The sequence below is a fragment of the Myxocyprinus asiaticus genome, chromosome 15 (genome assembly GCF_019703515.2).
Source record: "Myxocyprinus asiaticus isolate MX2 ecotype Aquarium Trade chromosome 15, UBuf_Myxa_2, whole genome shotgun sequence".
Taxonomy (NCBI): domain Eukaryota; kingdom Metazoa; phylum Chordata; class Actinopteri; order Cypriniformes; family Catostomidae; genus Myxocyprinus; species Myxocyprinus asiaticus.
In genome coordinates this window covers 15,904,194-15,925,561 of record NC_059358.1, presented here as the reverse complement: position 1 = coordinate 15,925,561, position 21,368 = coordinate 15,904,194, and the positions used below count along the sequence as shown (strand labels likewise).

At 36.3% G+C, this 21,368-nt stretch overlaps 1 long non-coding RNA gene across 1 annotated transcript; it reads right to left on the bottom strand.

Moving 5' to 3' along the window:
• Positions 1-13,466: 13,466 nt before the first annotated feature.
• Positions 13,467-20,958, bottom strand: LOC127453351 (uncharacterized). The gene is made up of 2 exons (XR_007899400.1): positions 19,184-20,958; positions 13,467-14,340 (listed from the first exon to the last, which is right to left on the bottom strand). It is a non-coding gene; the product is annotated as an uncharacterized LOC127453351 (long non-coding RNA).
• Positions 20,959-21,368: the final 410 nt, after the last annotated feature.

The window sequence follows — 21,368 nt, the reverse complement described above, 5'->3', positions numbered from 1 at the left end:
CGGGCGGCCAGCTCTAGGAAGAGTCCTGGTGGTTCCAAACTTCTTCCATTTACGGATGATGGAGGCCACTGTGCTCACTGGGACCTTCAATGCTGCAGAAATTTTTCTGTCTGATACAATCCTGTCTTGGAGGTCTACAGACAATTCCTTGGACTTCATGGCTTGGTTTGTGCTCTGACATGCACTGGTAACTGTGGGACCTTATATAGACAGGTGTGTGCCTTTCCAAATCATGTCCAATCAACTGAATTATCACAGGTGGACTCCGATCAAGTTGTAGAAACATCTCAAGGATGATCAGTGGAAACAGGATGGACCTGAGCTCAATTTTAAGTGTCATGGCAAAGGCTGTGAATACTTATGTACATGTGATTTTTTTATTTTTTTATTTTTAATAAATTTGCAAAGATTTCAAACACACTTCTTTCACATTGTCATTATGGGGTATTGTTTGTAGAATTTTGAGGAACATAATGAATTTAATCCATTTTGGAATAAGGCTGTAACATAACAAAATGTGGAAAAAGTGAAGCGCTGTGAATACTTTACGGATGCACTGTATATATATATATGTGTGTGTGTGTTTGTGTGTGTGTGTGTGTGTGTGTGTGTGTGTGTGTGTGTATACACTACCGGTCAAAAGTTTTGAAACACTTGACTGAAATGTTTCTCATGATCTTAAATATCTTTTGATCTGAAGGTGTATGCTTAAATGTTTGAAATTAGTTTTGTAGACAAAAATATAATTGTGCCACCATATTAATTTTAATTAAAAATAAAAAATAAACATTTAATTTAAAAATAAAAAAGTTTTTGAAATTGATGACTTGGACCAAATAATAAAGAAAAGCAGCCAATAAGTGCCCAACATAGATGGGAACTCCTTCAGTACTGTTTAAAAAGCATCCCAGTGTGACACCTCAAGAAGTTGGTTGAGAAAATGTCAAGAGTACATGTCTGCAAAATCTAGGCAAAGGGTGACTACTTTGAAGATGCTAAAATATAACACAGGTTTGATTTATTTTGGATTTTGTTTAGTCACAACATAATTCCCATAGTTCCATTTATGTTATTCCATAGTTTTGATGACTTTACTATTATTCTAAAATGTGAAAAAAAAAAAAATTATAATAAAGAATGAGTGTTTCAAAACCTTTGACCGGTAGTGTATGTATATATACAGTAGTGTGTGTGTGTGTGTGTGTATATATATATATATATATATATATATATATATATATATATATATATATATATATCATATACACACACTACCGGTCAAAAGTTTTGAAACACTTACTCATTCTTTATTATAATTACATTTTATATATATATATATATATATATATATATATATATATATATATATATATATATATATATGTAATATCGCACACATATGAGGATTATATCTGTCATTGTCCACAGCATTCTCTATTTATTGATATCACCATCGGTCGTTCAAAAATTCATATTGGTCGACCACTAATTTATAAGATCACTCTTGCTTTGTCCAAGTGAGGATTGCTCTAATGTATTGTCCAAATAGGTGTCGTCCAATCAGAGAGACAGTATGAGGTCAAGCCCAAAGTGTGGCTTGAGTTGTCCAGTCTGAGCGCCTGGAGAATGTGGCCCCTGGCGGCCACCTCTATTTGTTTACATAGCCTGTCATATTAAGTCTGTCACTTTCCCTGCATCTTATGCAACACTCTCTAGTTAGACTTTTGCCAGACACAAACAGTGACGGACAGATGGGTTGATATTTTGCTTTTTATGCACATTGTGTATATGGAACTATCACAAAATGAGATCTCTGCTATCTGAATGTAATATCAATAATCTGCACACGTCTCTTCTAACAAAATTAAGTTGTGAAGGTCGTTGCTTTGGTGTAGGCTTTGGGCCTCTTGTTGTTATGTGACCAATCATGCGAGTCTAATGTAGAACAACCAAAATGGCAGATTAAAAAGTGCATACTGCAATCTACACCACGTTTATTGTACGTTAGCTAGTTCGAGCCTGGTTTTCCAAACACAGATTTTGTCTTAGCCTTTATTAGGCTTTGTGTGAGAAAGCAAACCTGAAGGTACAGATGGTATACTGTAATTTAGCACAAGCTGCTCAAACTAACCTATTATTTTCCCTACAGGGGCTATTTACAGTACACTATATGTCGCTTCAGTGACTCTGTATGCCCTATTCTTCTTTAAGCAACAAACTCAACTTTTCAGAGATAAAGAGACTAAATTTCAATTAAAGAGCCATCACATGAGCTAATTTCCTGTAATGCACTTAAGTTATGAGTAGAAAGCCATTGACAATGACAGTTTTGCAGTACTATATAACAATATTTCTTACCACACCTTTAATTTCCTTATATCTTAAGGTGATGTGCTATAATGTTCAGTTTGATATCTTGCTTGACTCACTTTTCTGCTATGTTGCATTTAACAGGTGCATGATTATTTGTTTCTTATAACATCATCTTTTCCTTTGTCTTTTTTTTGTTTTGTTTTTTGCATTGCTCCAATTTACACATCAGTTATTACAGGGAATGATGACACTGAACTCACAATGCTTGTTTTAGCCTGGTTTATTCCCTCTATCCTGCATTTGAGTGATACAGGCACACTTCCTGCAACCATAACATTGATGCTTGGCATCTACTAGTCCAAAAGTGTGTTCTTTAATCTTGCATAAAGTTTTGCATCTTGATGTAAAGCATAGGTGATTCTAGCCCCTATAAAGTGTGATTTCTCTTATGTGATCTCTCTTCATGTTAACTGAAAACAGCAGTTGCAGTAAGTTAATTAAAAGTATTTCACTCTACTCCCCTTACCAGCTGTTAAAAACATTTTTACATTAAGAGTTCTTCACATTAAGTATTATCATTCTAGACAGCAAATAGTTTTCATTTATCAATTAATATAATACAAAGTCCAGTAAACATAAAAAAAGAAAAATAATAAAAAAGAAAAAATCTAAATCTATATTTAGTGCAACAACTTCAAATCAGCACCAATTCAAGGTACACCTGGACACACTTTTTCTTGGTTGTTGGCAGATAGGATATTCCAAGCTTCTTGGAGCATTTGCCACAGTTCTTTTATTTATGTAGGCTGTCTCAATTGCTCCTGTCTCTTCATGTAATTACAGACTGACTCGATGTTGAGATCTGGGAAATCTAAAATTGGTATTTCCTACTGATATGAATATACAGTTTATGTATATACAGTATGTATGTATATATACATATACACTACCGTTCAAAAGTTTGGGGTCACTTGTCTGAAAAGATTCTCATGATCTTAAAAATCTTTTGATCTCAAGGCGTATGCTTAAATGTTTGAAATTAGTTTTGTAGACAAAAATATAATTGTGCCAATATATTAATTTGTTTAATTACAAAGCTAAAAGTTTATAAAAAAAATAAAAAAAAAAAATTTTTTTTTAAATTGATGACTTGGACCGAATAATTAAGAAAAGCAGTCACTAAGTGCCCAGCATATAGATGGGAGCTCCTTCAATACTGTTTAAAAAGCATCCCAGGGTGATACCTCAAGAAGTTGGTTGAGAAAATGTCAAGAGTACATGTCTGCAAATTCTAGGCAAAGGGTGACTACTTTGAAGATGCTAAAATATAACACAGTTTTGATTTATTTTGGATTTTTTTAGTCACAACATAATTCCCATATTTCCATTTCTATTATTCCATAGTTGTGATGACTACCATTATTCTAAACTGTGAAGAAAAATAAAAAAAATAAAAAAATAAAGAATGAGTAAGTAAGTGACCATAAACTTTTGAATGGTAGTGTGTGTGTGTGTGTGTGTGTGTGTGTGTGTATATATATATATATATATATATATATATATATATATATATATCGGTACTGTGCAAAAGTTTTAGGCACTTAAGATGTTTCACAAAAACATTTGTCTTAAGATGGTTATTTATATCTTCAGCTTTAGTGTGTCAATAGGAAAAATACATTTTAGTCTCCCAAAAATTACTTTTGCAAATAGAAAAGATTAGAATAGAAGAACAGGGCACTCTGGAAGAGATGACATTGCCCCCACAGAGCCCCCCACTGAACATCGAGTCAGTCTGGGATTACTTGAAGAGAGAGAAGCAATTAAGACAGCCTAAATAGATAGAAGAACTGTGGCGAATTCTCCAAGAAGCTTAGAACATCCTATCTGCCACCAAGAAAAACTGTGTCCAGGTGTACCTAGGAGAATTGGGGCTGTTTTAAAGGCAAAGGTGGCCACACCAAATATTGATTTTAGCTTTTTTACGTTTACTGGACTTTGTATGATGTTAATTGATAAATGAAAACTATTTATGGCATTATTTTTGAAGACATCCTCACTATGCAACATTTTTCACAAGTGCCTAAAACTTTTGCTACTGTGTGTGTGTGTGTGTGTGTGTGTGTGTATATATATATATATATATATATATATATATATATATATATATATATATATATATATATATATATATATATGAGGTCAAGCCCAAAGTCTGAGTGCTTGGAGAATATATATATATATATAGGTCTTTTTCAACAGGGTTATGATCAGCTTGGAATGCAAATTGTTATTAAAACAAGTGTGGATGAAAGAGAGTGTTTTGAAGTTTAAATGAAGAGGGGTCTAAATTAATGATAACAGTGCTGTTTCTCATCCCTAATCCTCCAGCTTCATACAATATGGATTAGAAAACTACAAGAGCCACAGCTACTCAGGCAGCCTGACAGGGAAGAGAGAGAAAGAGAGAGAGGGAAGCTGTCTTTAGTTAGAGTAGCTGTGCTTTTATCAGTGTATGTGTTTATCAGGGAGAAAAGCATACTTCTTGAGATCACTGGTTGGGACAGCCTTGAATACTGCTTTTTAATTGCATTGGTAGGCTGTAAAATTATATTTACATTTGGGCATATTTATGATTACATTTATAAATATGAGTGGTGCTTGCATGTTCAAAACTTGCCAGTCAAAATGCTAGGGTGCATTGGGTGGTTGCCGGGACATTTCTATGTAGTTGCTAAAGTGTTCTGAGAGGTTGTTAAAGGGATAGTTCACCCAAAAATGAAAATTCTCTCATTATTTAATCACCCTCATGATATCAGGTGTGTATGACTTTTTTCTTCACCAGAACACATTTGAAGAAAAATAGAAAATTGTCTTAGCTCAGTACGTAGGTGTAACGTTTAAATGTGTTTTGATTCATGTTCTTCATTTAGTCATGTCTTTTCTTTTTAAATTTTGTTGTGATGCTTCCTATTTCTGTTTAATGTCATGTGGTTTCCTTGTCATGTGACCCTCTTGTTTCACCATGTTTATTAGTCCTGTCTTTTCATTGGTTTATGTGCCTTGTTATCAGTTCTGTTTTATCATTGGTTCTTGTTTCATTGCCTAGTTATCTTGTTATTAGTTCAGTTTTCCCATTGGTTGTCATGTTACCCTTGTCTGTGTATTTATAGCCCTAATGTTCTCTTGTCAAGTATTGTTGGTGTAGTGTAATGTCATGTCAGTCTTCATGCGGTTAGTCAAGTCATTGTTTATAGTCAAGTTTAGTTTATGTTCTGGTTTATTGTATGTTCTGTTTTGTTTTTACTTTGGACTCCCGTCTTTGGATTTGTAAATAAACTGTACTTGGGTTCTCACATCATTGTCCTTGTCGACAAGAGAACATGAGGGCTATAAATACATTGACAATGGGAAATCTGAACTAATAACAAGATAACTAGGCAATGAAACAAGAACCAATTATAAAACAGGACAGATAACAAGACGCATAAACCAATGAAAAGACAGGACTAATAAACATGGTGAAACAAGAGGGTCACATTACAAGGAAACCACATGACGTGAAACAGGAAGCATGACAACAACATTTTAAAATAAAATACATGACTAAATAAAGAACATGAATCAAAACATGAACAAAAACACATTTAAACGTGACAGTAAGTCCTTAAAATGTAAGTGAATGGAGATTTCTCTTTTGAAGCGCCAAAAATCACAGCTAGTCAGCATAAACGTCATCCATATGACACCAGCTGTTAATGTATTCTAAAGCGACACAATTGCTTTTGGTGCAAAAAAGATAAATATTTAAATACTTTTTGAACTCAAAATCATGCTTCCGGTCAGGGGCGGTATGCGTGTGTAACATAATCGCATTGGCATTTGAAACACGCGAGAGCTGACGCATGTGCGTCACAGCCGGAAGAGCAGCGCTGTTTACAAGAGTGGAGGAATGCTGTACAGTAGCTCGGTTGGTTTTGGTTTAGATCTGTTATTATCTGTTTCTTTACTCAATGGTGTGTTTGTGTGCTCTTCCTGGATGTCTCAACTGAGTGGAGAATGTGAGATTACTTCGGTATTATGGCAACGTGAACACGTCACATGAGAGACCTCTTGGACTCCACCCGCTCGTGAAGCTTAACCTCACGTTGGATTACAGTTAAAATGTACTTAAATATTTATCTTTTTTCTCACCAAAAGTGATCGTATCTTTTTAGAAGACATTAATTTAACCGCTGGAGTCATATCGATGATGTTTATGCTGACTGTGATTTGTTTTTGGAGCTTCAAAAGAGAAATCTCCATTCACTTGCATTTTAAGGACCTACTGAGCTTAGACGTTTTTCTATTTTTCTTCAAATGTGTTCTGCTGAAGAAAGAAAGTCATACACACCTGGGATATCATGAGGGTGAGCAAATAATGAGAGAATTTTCATTTTGGGTGAACTACCCCTTTAAAGTGTTTCCGAGGCGTTGGGAGTCGAGAATCGACTCGAAACTTTGGAATCGACTCCAAAGCTGGAGTCGATTCCTTTCAGGAAACCGGTTGATATTTTTGGACTGTGTTTATTTCCTCGACCACTGAACTACTACACATTTCAGAAGCCTAATACCACTTAAAGAATTCACAAAAGAATTATAAAATGTATGCATCTTAACGCTCATCAGCCTGACTTGGTGTCTTTTGTAGTCCATCAGCATCTGTAAATCCTCTCCGTTTGTTAATCTGTATGAAGCAATCACACCAGCCCTTCAACACATCTGCTTTCCAGACCTGTATAGTCTAATGTTAATTTATTTGGATTAAACTAAAAAAACATGGCAAATTTGTGACAGTAAATTGGTATACAATAACAACTTCCCCAGTGTTACAACATAAGTCTGCAACAAGGAGATGGCAGAGTTGAGTTAGCTTCCCAGTTCACATAAATCAGTATGTTGAAGTTTAATTGATCAATGTGCTGCACTTACAAAAGCGAGAATCTAACGCCTCTCTACTCGTTCTTGCCATTTTTACCGTGTTTTAAAACCTTTTGCATATACAGGTGCATCTCAAGAAATTAGAATGTCGTGGAAAAGTTCATTTATTTCAGTAATTCAACTCAAATTGTGAAACTCGTGTATTAAATAAATTCAATGCACACAGACTGAAGTAGTCTTTGGTTCTTTTAATTGTGATGATTTTGGCTCACATTTAACAAAAACCCACCAATTCACTATCTCAAAAAATTAGAATATGGTGACATGCCAATCAGCTAATCAACTCAAAACACCTGCAAAGGTTTCCTGAGCCTTCAAAATGGTCTCTCAGTTTGGTTCACTAGGCTACACAATCATGGGGAAGACTGCTGATCTGACAGTTGTCCAGAGAACAATAATTGACACCCTTCACAAGGAGGATAAGCCACAAACATTCATTACCAAAGAAGCTGGCTGTTCACAGAGTGCTGTATACAAGCATGTTAACAGAAAGTTGAGTGGAAGGAAAAAGTGTGGAAGAAAAAGAAGCACAACCAACCAAGAGAACCGCAGCCTTATGAGGATTGTCAAGCAAAATCGATTCAAGAATTTGGGTGAACTTCACAAGGAATGGACTGAGGCTGGGGTCAAGGCATCAAGAGCCACCACACACAGACGTGTCAAGGAATTTGGCTACAGTTGTCGTATTCGTCTTGTTAAGCCACTCTTGAACCACAGACAGCGTCAGAGGTGTCTTACCTGGGCTAAGGAGAAGAAGAACTGGACTGTTGCCCAGTGGTCCAAAGTCCTCTTTTCAGATGAGAGCAAGTTTTGTATTTCATTTGGAAACCAAGGTCCTAGAGTCTGGAGGAAGGGTGGAGAAGCTCATAGCCCAAGTTTCTAAGTTCCTAAGTTTCCACAGTCTGTGATGATTTGGGGTGCAGTGTCATCTGCTGGTGTTGGTCCATTGTGTTTTTTGAAAACCAAAGTCATTGCACCCGTTTACCAAGAAATTTTGGAGCACTTCATGCTTCCTTCTGCTGACCAGCTTTTTAAAGATGCTGATTTCATTTTCCAGCAGGATTTGGCACCTGCCCACACTGCCAAAAGCACCAAAAGTTGGTTAAATGACCATGGTGTTGGTGTGCTTGACTGGCCAGCAAACTCACCAGACCTGAACCCCATAGAGAATCTATGGGGTATTGTCAAGAGGAAAATGAGAAACAAGAGAGCAAAAAGTGCAGATGAGCTGAAGGCCACTGTCAAAGATACCTGGGCTTCCATACCACCTCAGCAGTGCCACAAACTGATCACCTCCATGCCACGCCGAATTGAAGCAGTAATTAAAGCAAAAGGAGCCCCTACCAAGTATTGAGTACATATACAGTAAATGAACATACTTTCCAGAAGGCCAACAATTCAATAAAAATGTTTTTTTTTTTTTTTTATTGGTCTTATGATGTATACAAATTTTTTGAGATAGTGAATTGGTGGGTTTTTGTTAAATGTGAGCCAAAATCATCACAATTAAAAGAACCAAGGACTTAAACTACTTCAGTCTGTGTGCATTGAATTTAATACACGAGTTTCACAATTTGAGTTGAATTACTGAAATAAATGAATTTTTCCATGACATTCTAATTTATTGAGATGCACCTGTATATTTATTTTAATTAGCCTACCTTTTATACAATTTTACATTTAAAAAAATTATGAAATCAAATTAAAAACAAAAATATTAAATATACATTATGAAATATATATACAGTACTGTGCGGGTTACTTTTGAAATGTATTCTGAAAATGTATTCCACTACAGATTACAGATTACAGAATACAGATTACAGAATACATACTGTAAAATGTAATTTGTAACATATTCCGTTGGATTACTCAAGATCAGTAACGTATTCTAAATACTTTGGATTACTTCTTCAGCACTGGTAGATTTTTTCACTTGTTTTGACTATAAAAACTCTGCCAGTACAGTAAGACAAAATACACATGTTAAAAATACATTCTCTGAAAAACCTAAATATCTTATGCAGTGTTGTTTCTAAAACAAGATAAATCAAATTGATCTTGTTTTAAGGATGTTTTGATATTTTTACGGGAAATCAATACAAAAATTATTATCAAGAATAAATTTTTTCCCTAATATCAAAGGTCTTACTAGGAAATAAGAAATTATGATATAATGTGATTTTTTTTTTTTTTTGTGTTTCTCCCCTTTTCTCCCCAATTTGGAATGCCCAATTCCCAATGCACTCCAAGTCCTTGTGTTGGCATAGTGACTTGCCTCAATCCGGGTGGCGGAGAACGAATCTCAGTTGCCTCCACGTCTGAGACCGTCAATCCGCGCATCTTATCACGTGGCTTGTTGAGCGTGTTACCGCGGAGACATAGCGCATGTGAAGGCTTCACGCCATTCTCTGCGGCATCCACGCACAACTCACCACGTGCCCCACCGAGAGCGAGAACCACATTATAGCAACCATGAGGAGGTTACCCCATGTGACTCTACCCTCCCTAGCAACCAGGCCAATTTGGTTGCTCAGGAGACCTGGCTGGACTCCAGGGATGGTAGTCAGCGTCTTTACTCGCTGAGCTACCCAGGCCCCCTAACGTGAATTTTCTTGATAAAAAAATATGATCATGCCTGGTAACGTGCATGTAAAATGGCTAGAAATAGCATTTTAACTTAGCGTAAAGCTGACAATTTAGACAAGGTTTATTTCTATTTCTTCTGCTCCAAACTTACTTCAAACTTACTTCTCTGTCTGCTCGTATGAATGTAGCACATTATAAGAAAGTGTTTCACCACTGCTCAAATGCACTTTTGATCGCATCATTTATATGTATAAATGTTTTCCATCTGAAATGACTAAATATTAAATTAAACAAATGACAATAAAATGCAAAGTAATCTCTTCAGTAATCAAAATACATTTTGAATGTGACTGTAAAATTTGCAATGATTAAAATTGTAACTGTAGCGGAGTACAGTTACTTATATTTTGTATTTTAAATACGTAATCCCGTTACATGTATTCCGTTACTCCCCAACCCTGTCTACCAACAACCACTGTGTCCAGATGTACCTAGGAGAACTGGGGCTGTTTTAAAGGCAAAGGTGGCCACACCAAATATTTATTGAGATTTTTTAAGTCTACTGGACTTTGTATGATGTTAATTGATCAATGAAAACTATTTATTCCATTATTTTTGAAGACATCCTCACTATGCAAAATTTTTCACAAGTGCCTAAAACTATTGCACAGTACTGCATATATATTTTAAATCTGAAATAAACCAGTACAACAACCTGGATTGTTAAATGAAACTGAAGTGTATTGTTTGGACATTTTCTTCAGTGTATTAATGGTAGTGAACAGTTACTGTACATTCTAATATAAACCTCTTTCTAAACAAGAACTCATGAGAGATAACAGATATTTTCAATGGTGCTTTTAAGATTATTTGAGGTAGTTCTTCGAAATACTGGCGCATCTACTCAAACTTCCCTCAAATTTATCTCATGGAATTAAGGCATCGCGCTTTGGTATGTGCATATAGGCCCTGATTTAAATTTAGCATGAACCTACTAATAGTAAAGTAATTCATACTATTATAAATAGTGCAAAGAACGCTTAGTAGTGAGCTCAATCGATTCCTAAATTTCTGGAATCGAACAGCCCTAGTTCTGGGTGGGTACTAGGTGGTTGCTCACTGGAACATGGTATTCTGCTTAGAAAAGTAACAGCACATCTCTCCTCGTCAAGCCACATGATTTGAGGTATCCATTATATCATTAGCACAAATGGGCTGGACGAGTTACATGCCAAAATATGTTCCTAGAGTTAAGTTGTTTAAAAAAACGCCTAAATTTAAGCAGTGGTGCATTTAGTAGTACACAGTGATGCTTGCCTTAGCAGGCACCATTAAAAAAGTTTTTGAATCATTGCTGTAATATATAATAAATGCATAAATCTTACAATCAAAACAAATAAAGTGGGGCATGTTTTATGTCTGCTATCATAAAAATTGTATCTTGTTTGGAGCTATAACCAAAAACAGAGAGAACAAAACTTTGTTTTTCATTAAAAATTTCTGTAATAAAGATCAGCATGCAAATTTTAGCAATTTCAAAAGGACTTGGATGTCTCTCATTAATCTACCTTGGTCTGGTTTTTGGAGGTTATTTTGACAGTGTGTTGAATGTAGCTCAATCTTGTAAACTCTTTAAACTGGCCTTGATTTCAGAGTGATGTCATAAAAGCATGTGGCCGGGCCCAAAGATGCAGTTATCCCATGTGATTGTTGATATATTAATGTGCACGCATATGTTTGGACAAGCACATGCTAAGACAGGGAGGGATACGCAGTAAGTACATGCACGCATACACCATCATGCACACACAGATATGCATGAACATATTGCTCATGCCCACTCAAATAATCACATACAGTACATTCACTAGTAAATGCTTATATGCACACATATACACAGTAATTGGACTCACGTGTGGAAAAAACATAGCTTACGTGTATTTCGCAATAGCTGTCTCAAAAGAGAAAGTGCATCTCAGCACTCTTTGTCAAAGGAGATTACCTGTTGCTATGCAATATAGGTGAGCCATCTTGTTGCCACGGCAACTGCTTCCTGACTGAGAGAGAATGGAGAGTGATTTGGAAGGCTTTGCGTTCCGTAGAGTGGCCTATTTGTGCTTGTGAAAAACAAGCCTTAGGCCACGGTGGAACCATCGAGATGGGTTAAGCATAAAAATTTGTGCTTATATAATTCTGTTGTTCCTGTGGGCAAGAAACAATTTCTGGGATGCCACTTCCATCTAGTGGTCAGAAAATACAGTACATGTACTATATTAATAAGATATAAAAGGATTGCCCATATTTGTACAGATCTGTACAGATCCTACCATTGTAATCCTCATGTTAGTTTGTTATTTTCTCTCTTTCTTTTTGCCTTAGAGATGACAGAAGTGGAGCCGGTGTTGGATTTCGCCTCATCGGGCCGCTCTGGTCGTCGAAATGCACTGCCTGACATCCTGGGCTCTCCTGTTGGAGTCCCGCCAGACCTGCCCCTTAAACTGGCTGAACTATCCCTCACAGGTAACATAACCTCAATTAAATGTTATTCAGTTATAACCTTTACATTGGCTTGTAAAGGAGGAACAATTTTTCTGAGGAACAATATTGTTTGAAAGGTGCTCTATAAATTATGACAACCTTGAAAGACTGTGCACACAGAATTTGTGCTGTTTTACAGGCATTAGGTGGTCACACCAAATATGAATGTGGTTTTTTTTTTTGTTTTTTTTGTTTACTGCACTTTGTATGAAGTTAATTGATAAATACAAATTGTTCATGGCATAATATTTGAAAACATCCTCACTATACACAGCTGCCTGAAACTTTTGCACAGCACTGTACTGTATGTATGTATGTATGTATGTGTGTGTGTGTGTACATAAACACACACACACCGTATATCTGTATATTATGTATGTATATTTGTCAATCGATTAATCATTAATTATATGATGTGCCGTTTAATTAATCAAATGGATCGGCAATCCATATTTACCATCAAATAAAGATAATTATATATATAATAATTAAAATAATTATAAATACAGTAAAATTCAGACAAGTACATTACATCATATACACATATTGTGGAAACAGACATTATTTAGACAATACAAAAAGAGGCTTTAAAAGTCAAAATGTTGTTTGTTTTATTTCCATATCATTGATCATAACCCTATTATTTGCCTAATACCATCTGTGCTATTTTAAATTGTACGCAGGTCTATGTAATCATGTGTCAGTCTATGCTTTTGGAGTGCCTCAATTTGGTTGCATCGTGTCTTACTAGTTTTCAGCATCTATAGTCATAAGCAATGTATTTTTAGGACGCTTGTGCCAAGGTACATGTATTTTGAATTTTTAAAACTTTGAATTAATTGATGCTCTAAATGACAATAGTTTTTAATTATCAAGAGACCACTGCAAAATTATCAGTTTCTCTGGATTTACTATTTATAGGTATGTGTTTGAATAAAATGAACATTTTGGACAACATCTCCCAAATTCCAAATGGAAATATTGTCTTTTAGAGCATTTATTTGCAGAAAATGTCAAGTGGTCAAAATAACCAAAACAAATGTTGCCCCAGTAGTCAAGTCATTTTTATTTGTATAGCGCCTTTCACAACACACATCGTTTCAAAGCAGCTTTACATAAAATCATGTATTAACAGAAAATTAAACTGTAATATCTATAATGCCTTAGAGTCATCATTGTGTAGTTTAATAAAATACAATTGTGAATTGTGTTTAAAAATAAGTAATTAAATAATAATTGTATTTAGAAACCCAGTGAGCAAGCTGAAGGTGACTGTGGCAAGGAACACAAAACTCCATAAGATGTTGGTTAATGGAGAAAAATAACCTTGGGAGAAACCAGGCTCACTGTGGAGACCAGTTCCCTTCTGGCTAACATCATGAATATAATGCCAATATTACTTATGTATAGTTTAAGTCATGGTTTAAAATTATTAACTAAGTAAGTGTTAAGGGTCAGTGTTTAAACAAAGATTTTGCATGAACTGTAAGATTAATGACTAATGTATTTGAAGTTCATCCTGGATTAACTGCAGAAGTTCACATGCAGTAGATACATGGTCCTTGTTAGTTGGCTGATGAAGGGTTTTGTTGGCAATTAATTGATAGTCTATGTATTCCATTTCAAGTGTGTATTCCATCATTAGACCGAGGTGATGCAGACAGAGATCATTTAGGTGCATCACAGTTCAACCGGCCGGTAATTTCGGTGAGGTCTATCCTAAGTCCAAGGTTCAGGCAATGGCATGTGATGTATCCCATGTCTTATGGTTGGAGTTGGCATCAGTTCATCCTCTGAAGTCCATCGTAATAGACTGAAGTGATGTTTGGCTGGCACCGGCTGCTATTAGTCGTCATCAATCGGAGACACATAGCAGTGGAGTCCAACACGAAGCAGGAATGGAGCTGGATCCAGCAGGTTCTGGTGACCTCAGGATAGGAGTCCCGAGGTTGAGACAGGGAAACAAACAGAATAATATTAGCATAGATGCCATTTCAATTTATTGCAGAGTTATAGGTCATGATCAATGTTTCTGGTTCCGGCAGACCTAACTAAATTGTGAATTGAAGGATAAATTAGGTGTATTCTTCCACTTGCGCTCCATTTTCCAAGCTGCTCTCTTGAGAGCATGAGTGTGATCATTGTACCATGGTGCAGGGCTTTTTTCTTTAATTTTCTTTAATCGAAGGGTGGCGACACTATCAAGAGTGCTAGAGAAGAATGTATTTATATTTTCTGTTATTTCATCAAGTTCTTCTAGGCTTTGGGGCTTACTGAGTGTATGAGATAGATCTGGAAGATTATTAGTGAAGCTATCTTTAGTGGTCAAAAGAATAGTTCTACCTGAACGATAGGATGGTGTAGATTGAGTAACATTAGCTGATCGCAGCATACAAGATATGAGGTAATGATCTGAGATGTCATCGCTCTGTAGTAGAATTTCTATAGTATCAACATCAACTCCATATAACAGAATTAAATCTAATATATGATTATGGTGTTGAGTTGACCCTGTCACATTTTGTCTGACTCCAAGAGAGTTGAGAATATTGATAAATGCTAATCCCAATGTGTCATTTTCATTATCTATGTGAATGTTGTCACCAGCAAATAAAGCTCTATCTACAGTAACTACAAGATCTGATCAAAAATTTGCAAATTCACCAAAGAAATCAGAATAAGGCCAGGGTGATCTATATACTGTAGCAAGGGTAAAAGATGACAGTGTGTCACAGTGTTGGTGACGGTGTCACATTAAGCATTATTAGTTCAAAAGACTTAAACTTATATCCTGTCCTCTGAGTAACACCAAAAACTTCACTGTAAATTGTAGCAACACCTCCTCCTCGACCCTTCAGGCAAGGCTCATTTTTATAACAATATCCTGGGGGAGTAGATTAATTTAAACTAATATATTCATCCGGTTTAAGCCAGGTTTCAGTCAAAGAGAGCGCATCCAAACTATGATCTGTAATAATTTCATTTACAATTAGTGCTTTGGTAGAAAGAGATCTGATGTTTAGTAGCACTACCGTCATATGATGTTTATCTTTAATTTTTTGTTTTGTTCAAGTTTGACCGTAATAAAAAATTTTCCTAAATGATTTAGTGAGAGTTTTGTGTTTGGTAGTTCAGGGAACAGACACAGTCTCTATGTGATATCTAGGTGATACAGTCTCTTTGTGTTGAAGTTTATGTGACCTGTGTGACGTCTCAAGGCAGCTAGCAGACGTTCGGCTTAACCAGTTTGTCTGCTTCCTGACCTGGGCCCCAGTTAGTCAAATAATATAATTATTAAGACTATGAGCCAAATTACTAGAGAGGAGAGCGGCACCTTCCCTGGAGGGATGGAGTCCGTCTCTCTTTAGCAGATCATGTCTACCCCAAAAACTCTTCCAATTGTCTATAAATCCTATGCTATTTTCCAGACACCACTCAGACATCCAGCCATTCAGTGACACTAATGTACTATAAACCTCATCACCACGATGAGCAGGGAGGGGGCCAGAGCATATTACAGTGTGTGGCATCATTTTTGCAAGTTCACACACCTCTTTAACATTATCTCTAGTGTTCTCCAACTGGCGAAGCTGGACATCATTAGTGCTGACATGAATAACAATTTTAGAAAATCTACGTTTGGCATTAGCCAGCACTTGTAAATTTGATCTGATGTCAGATGCTCTGGTACCTGAAATGCATTTAACAATAGTGGCTGGAGTCTCTATTTCCATGTTCCTTACAATAGGATCACCAATTATTAGGCCTCTTTCAACATGATTCTCAGTGGGTGCATCACTGAGTGGGGAGAATTGATTGGAAACCCTAACAGTAGTATGGCCCCTTTTCATAATATTTTATTTTGTGCTATGACAACAAAATTAGCAAATGTTTCTATTTATTTCCCTTGATAATATGTTGGATGTTACAGTTTAAAACTAAATGAACATTGTTCATAAGGGGGGCTTCTTACCCCATTTTACCATATATATATATATATATATATATATATATATATATATATATATATATATATATATATAAAGACGGATGGACAGATAGATTTAAACTTCTCTCTGTGAATTTTAAGGATACTTAAAATGAAATTGACCAGGGCCGTAACCACAATATACATTGAGGGGGACAAGTCCCCTCCAATAATCAGATATGGCCAAATTGTCCCCCTCAATAATTAATATCTTTGTTGCTGTTCTGCTGCAGTCCATTATGCACCGCTGTTTAATTGTCATTAAGTTGTTGCAGGGATAAAATAATGGTTTAAAAAAAGTTAAATTTTTAGCTTGCTTAGTAGTCTAACACCGCTCATCAATGTAATTTGAGATAGCTAATCAAATCGATGAAGGCGGGACTCAAATTTAAGAAGATATTCAGGAATCCCGTGGATTATTCCAGTATCATGCATCATCAAACAGTTAAGGGAGTAGTTCACCTAAAATGGAAAATGTACTTTTACTCACTCATTTGCTCACCCTATGTTGTTCAAAACTCTGCTGTTACTTTTTCTTGGAACATAAAAATAGATACAGTGCATCCGGAAAGTATTCACAGTGCTTCAATTTTTCCACATGTTACAGCCTTATTCCAAAATGGATTAAATTCATTATTTTCCTCAAAATTCTACAAACAATACCCCATAATGACAACGTGAAAGACGTTTGTTTGAAATCTTTGCAAATTAAAAAAAAAAAAAAAAAAAACACACATGTACATAAGTATTCACAGCCTTTGCTCAATACTTTGTTGAAGCACCTTTGGCACCAATTACAGCCTCAAGTCTTTTTGAGTTTGATGCTACAAGCTTGGCACACCTATTTTTGGGCAGTTTCTCCCATTCTTCTTTGCAGGAACTCTCAAGCTCCATCAGGTTGGATGGGGAGCGTCGGTGCACAGCCATTTTCAGATCTCTCCAGAGATGTTCAATCGGGTTCAAGTCTGGGCTCTGGCCGGGCCACTCAAGGACATTCACAGAGTTGTCCCAGAGCCACTCCTTTGTTATCTTGGCTGTGTGCTTAGGGTCGTTGTCCTGTTGGAAGATGAACCTTCGCCCCAGTCTGAGGTCCAGAGCACTCTGGAGCAGGTTTTCATCAAGGATGTCTCTGTACTTTGCTGCATTCATCTTTCCCTCGATCCTCACTAGTCTCCCAGTTCCTGCCGCTGAAAAACATCCCCACAGCATGATGCTGCCACCACCATGCTTCACTGTAGGGATGGTATTGGCCAGGTGATGAGTGGTGCCTGGTTTACTCCAGACATGACACTTGCCATTCAGGCCAAAGAGTTCAATCTTTGTTTCTCATGGTCTGAGAGTCCTTCAGGTGCCTTTTGGCAAACTCCAGGCAGGCTGTCATGTGCCTTTTACTGAGGAGTGACTTCCGTCTGGCCACTCTACCATACAGGCCTGATTGGTGGAGTGCTGCAGAGATGGTTGTTCCTCTGGAAGGTTCTCCTCTCTCCACAGAAAAATGCTGGAGCTCTGTCAGAGTGACCATCGGGTTCTTGGTCACCTCCCTGACTAAGGCCCTTCTCCCCCGATTGCTCAGTTTGGCCAGGCGGCCAGCTCTAGGAAGAGTCCTGGTGGTTCCAAACTTCTTCCATTTACGGATGATGGAGGCCACTGTGCTCATTGGGACCTTCAATGCTGCAGAAATTTTTCTGTACCCTTCCCCAGATCTGTGCCTCGATACAATCCTGTCTCGGAGGTCTAGAGACAATTCCTTGGACTTCATGGCTTGGTTTGTGCTCCGACATGCACTGTTAACTGTGGGACCTTATATAGACAGGTGTGTGCCTTTCCAAATCATGTCCAGTCAACTGAATGTACCACAGGTGGACTCCAATCAAGTTGTAGAAACATCTCAAGGATGATCAGTGGAAACAGGATGCACCTGAGCTCAATTTTGAGTGTCATGGCAAAGGCTGTGAATACTTATGTACATGTGATTTTTTTCGTTTTTTATTTTTAATAAATTTGCAAAGATTTCAAACACACTTCTTTCACGTTGTCATTATGGGGTATTGTTTGTAGAATTTTGAGGAACATAATGAATTTAATCCATTTTGGAAAAAGGCTGTAACATAACAAAATGTGGAAAAAGTGAAGCGCTGTGAATACTTTCCAGATGCACTGTATTTTAAGCCGCTCTATTCCATAGAATAACAGTTTATAGTAAGCAGGAGCTGTCGTGCTTCAAAAATGACAAACATTATAAAGCACTATTAAAGGTTCAGTATAAAGACATCATAACAGTAGACTTGTGCACTATATTCCAAACTTTCTGGAGCCATACAATAGCTTTGTGTTGTATGGACTACTTTTATGGTATTTTGATGCTTATTTTGTTTTTTTTTGTTTTTCTTTGGACCTCGACAGGACTGGTCAATATGAACAATACATGTATCTTTTATAATTAAAAGATTTATTTTATCGCATTTAAAGCCTTTTCAGAAAATGTATGCATTTAGCACCCTTAAACTACTTTAATGTTCCCAAAGTTCAAGTCATGATTACGGCCTCGATATTGACCTCATTTTGTAAATAATTTTAGTGGTATTTTAAAATAGTAAATGCAAACATCTATTCCTTAGTATCTCTGATTTTATTTTTAAATTTCTCTTTTTGTATGTCTTCTTCTGTCTGTTTCAGATGGTCCAGGGAATGCTCAGTCCCCCACTGCAGAGGAACCCTCTACTCCTACAGAGAGTCCAGAGGTAAAGCAGGGCTCCTAAGTGGCCAAGCCCTTACCTGAACTGCAGAGATGGGGCCTGGACTGCCCTGCCTTTCCCCTGGAGCTCATCCTCTACCGACTGTTCCTAATGCCTGTCAGACTGCATTATAGGAAGCAGCAGAGGGCAGCTAAAATGTGACATGAAGGACAAGGTCTTCAAAGGGTCCGTGCAATGGAAAAAATAGAATGTCCAAAAAAATAAAAAACAGGAAGTGGAGAATTTTGCAAGAGGATGTTGCAGAGCAAACCTCACTTTTTTTGTTGTTTTTTTTAAACACTGACAGGCCAAAATGCAGGGGGACCTGCTTAAGAATGCTTTAATGAATTTTACACATTTGTTTTCACAAAATGCTGTTCTTTTTATTAGCTTTCTATCCAATAACAACTATTGTGAGTTGTGTATACATCCAGTTGTGATTTGATATCGTATGAAAATTTGTGATCTTAGCAGTGTCTTTGAGATTTGCCTCAGTCTTTGGAAGCATAATCAGGAAGGGATTTAAGCAGGTGTGTGCAAACATTCAAGCATAATGTAGCATTTACTTGTATCCAGCCTTTAAAAGAAAGGTAATCAAAAATGACTTTGTGAAAAATCTATTATTTGTGAGTAAAATAATCATAACTGCCAATCCTGAAAATTCGGTGTGAAAACACATAAATTTGTCAGTCATGTCGAGTGTTCGTAATAGATGGCATTCCATTTCAAGAAAGGAAAGTAGTATACTCTTAAAAATGGGTATAGTTAGCATTATACTATGAAAAAAATAATCAGAATGCCCTCCTCACTGATTTCAGTGGTCAAACTAAGGAAAATGATAAACTAACAATATAATTTCTTTGTGAAAGAGATTTTATAGTAAACAAAAACAACACACACACACACACACACACACACATACAAACACACAACCACTTTGTGTTCTCTATAAACTTTGTATAGAGTGTCCTTACTAAAGGGAGTATACTTTACAATGTATGTCTCTGTTTAGCTCTTTGATGTCAGTTAAATAATACATGTTCAGAATAGGAGACAACCTTGAGTTTCAATACTTAAGCTAAAAATCCAAAATATATAGGATAATAAATACAGGATAAATTTTTTTCTTTTTGTTTGTGTGGTGGTGCAAGGGTGTCTTAAGAGCCATAGATTTTTTAAGGTCTGTACAGCCTAACCATGCAAACTGAAGGGAGGGATATGACTGTGTTGTTTGACAAGTCTTGAGAGATCTTTTATAGTGTCTGTGTCATGACAAGCGTGTATCTGGCGTTGTTTATTATTTATGGGACATATTTCTGATGTCGTCCATTTCCAGATTTTAATACTTCATGTTTATTTTACAGTATTGTCCCACTTATACTCAACGCTGATAACTGATAATGCATCAGTGTAAAATGTTGTAATTGCCAAACTGGGATAAAATTGCCTTTCTTTGTATGTTTTTACACTTCAGTAACTGTGCTGTAAAAAAAAAAAAAAAAAAATCAAATAAGTCACACAATGTGTGTATTGTATGCTATCTAATACTACAAAGCCAGTCAGTGAATCTATGAAGCTCTTTATGTATATACACAAACATCAAAAACATATGGCATTGAAAGGGCCTAGTCTAAAAAATCAAACCTGTACCTCAGAAACTAATAAATTGCATTGAGTGCTATGTGTTCACCACCAGGTGGAGCCACTATTCAAACATGGACATTGCCAGCTATGCCGTTTGTTGACAAAATGAAACAATAAGAGGGTGACAATGTGTTTCTCTGCAATAAAAGTCTAATGTCATACATCCATACCATAAATATATTGTCTCTTTACAGAAAGTAAACGGGCATTCAAGGCTTTTCTTAATACACAATCAATACAACTAGATTAAACATCTTTGAAGGCAGCATATACTGTAGTCAAAATGTGTTTCTAATTAGGACGTCCAAACGGGATATATATATATATATATATATATATATATATATATATATATATATATATATATATATATATATATATAATCATTTTGATGCTGCAATATTCTGTCTGCACATCGTCGAGAGCTGTGTGAGCCCTGGTAGTCAATTGTAGAAATCGAGTCATGACAGTGCAGTCATGTTTTTTTTTTTTTTTTTTGAAAAGGTCATTAAAGGGTTACTTAACCCAAAAATGAAAATTCTCTCATAATTAACTCACTCTCATGAATTTCTTAGCTCTGT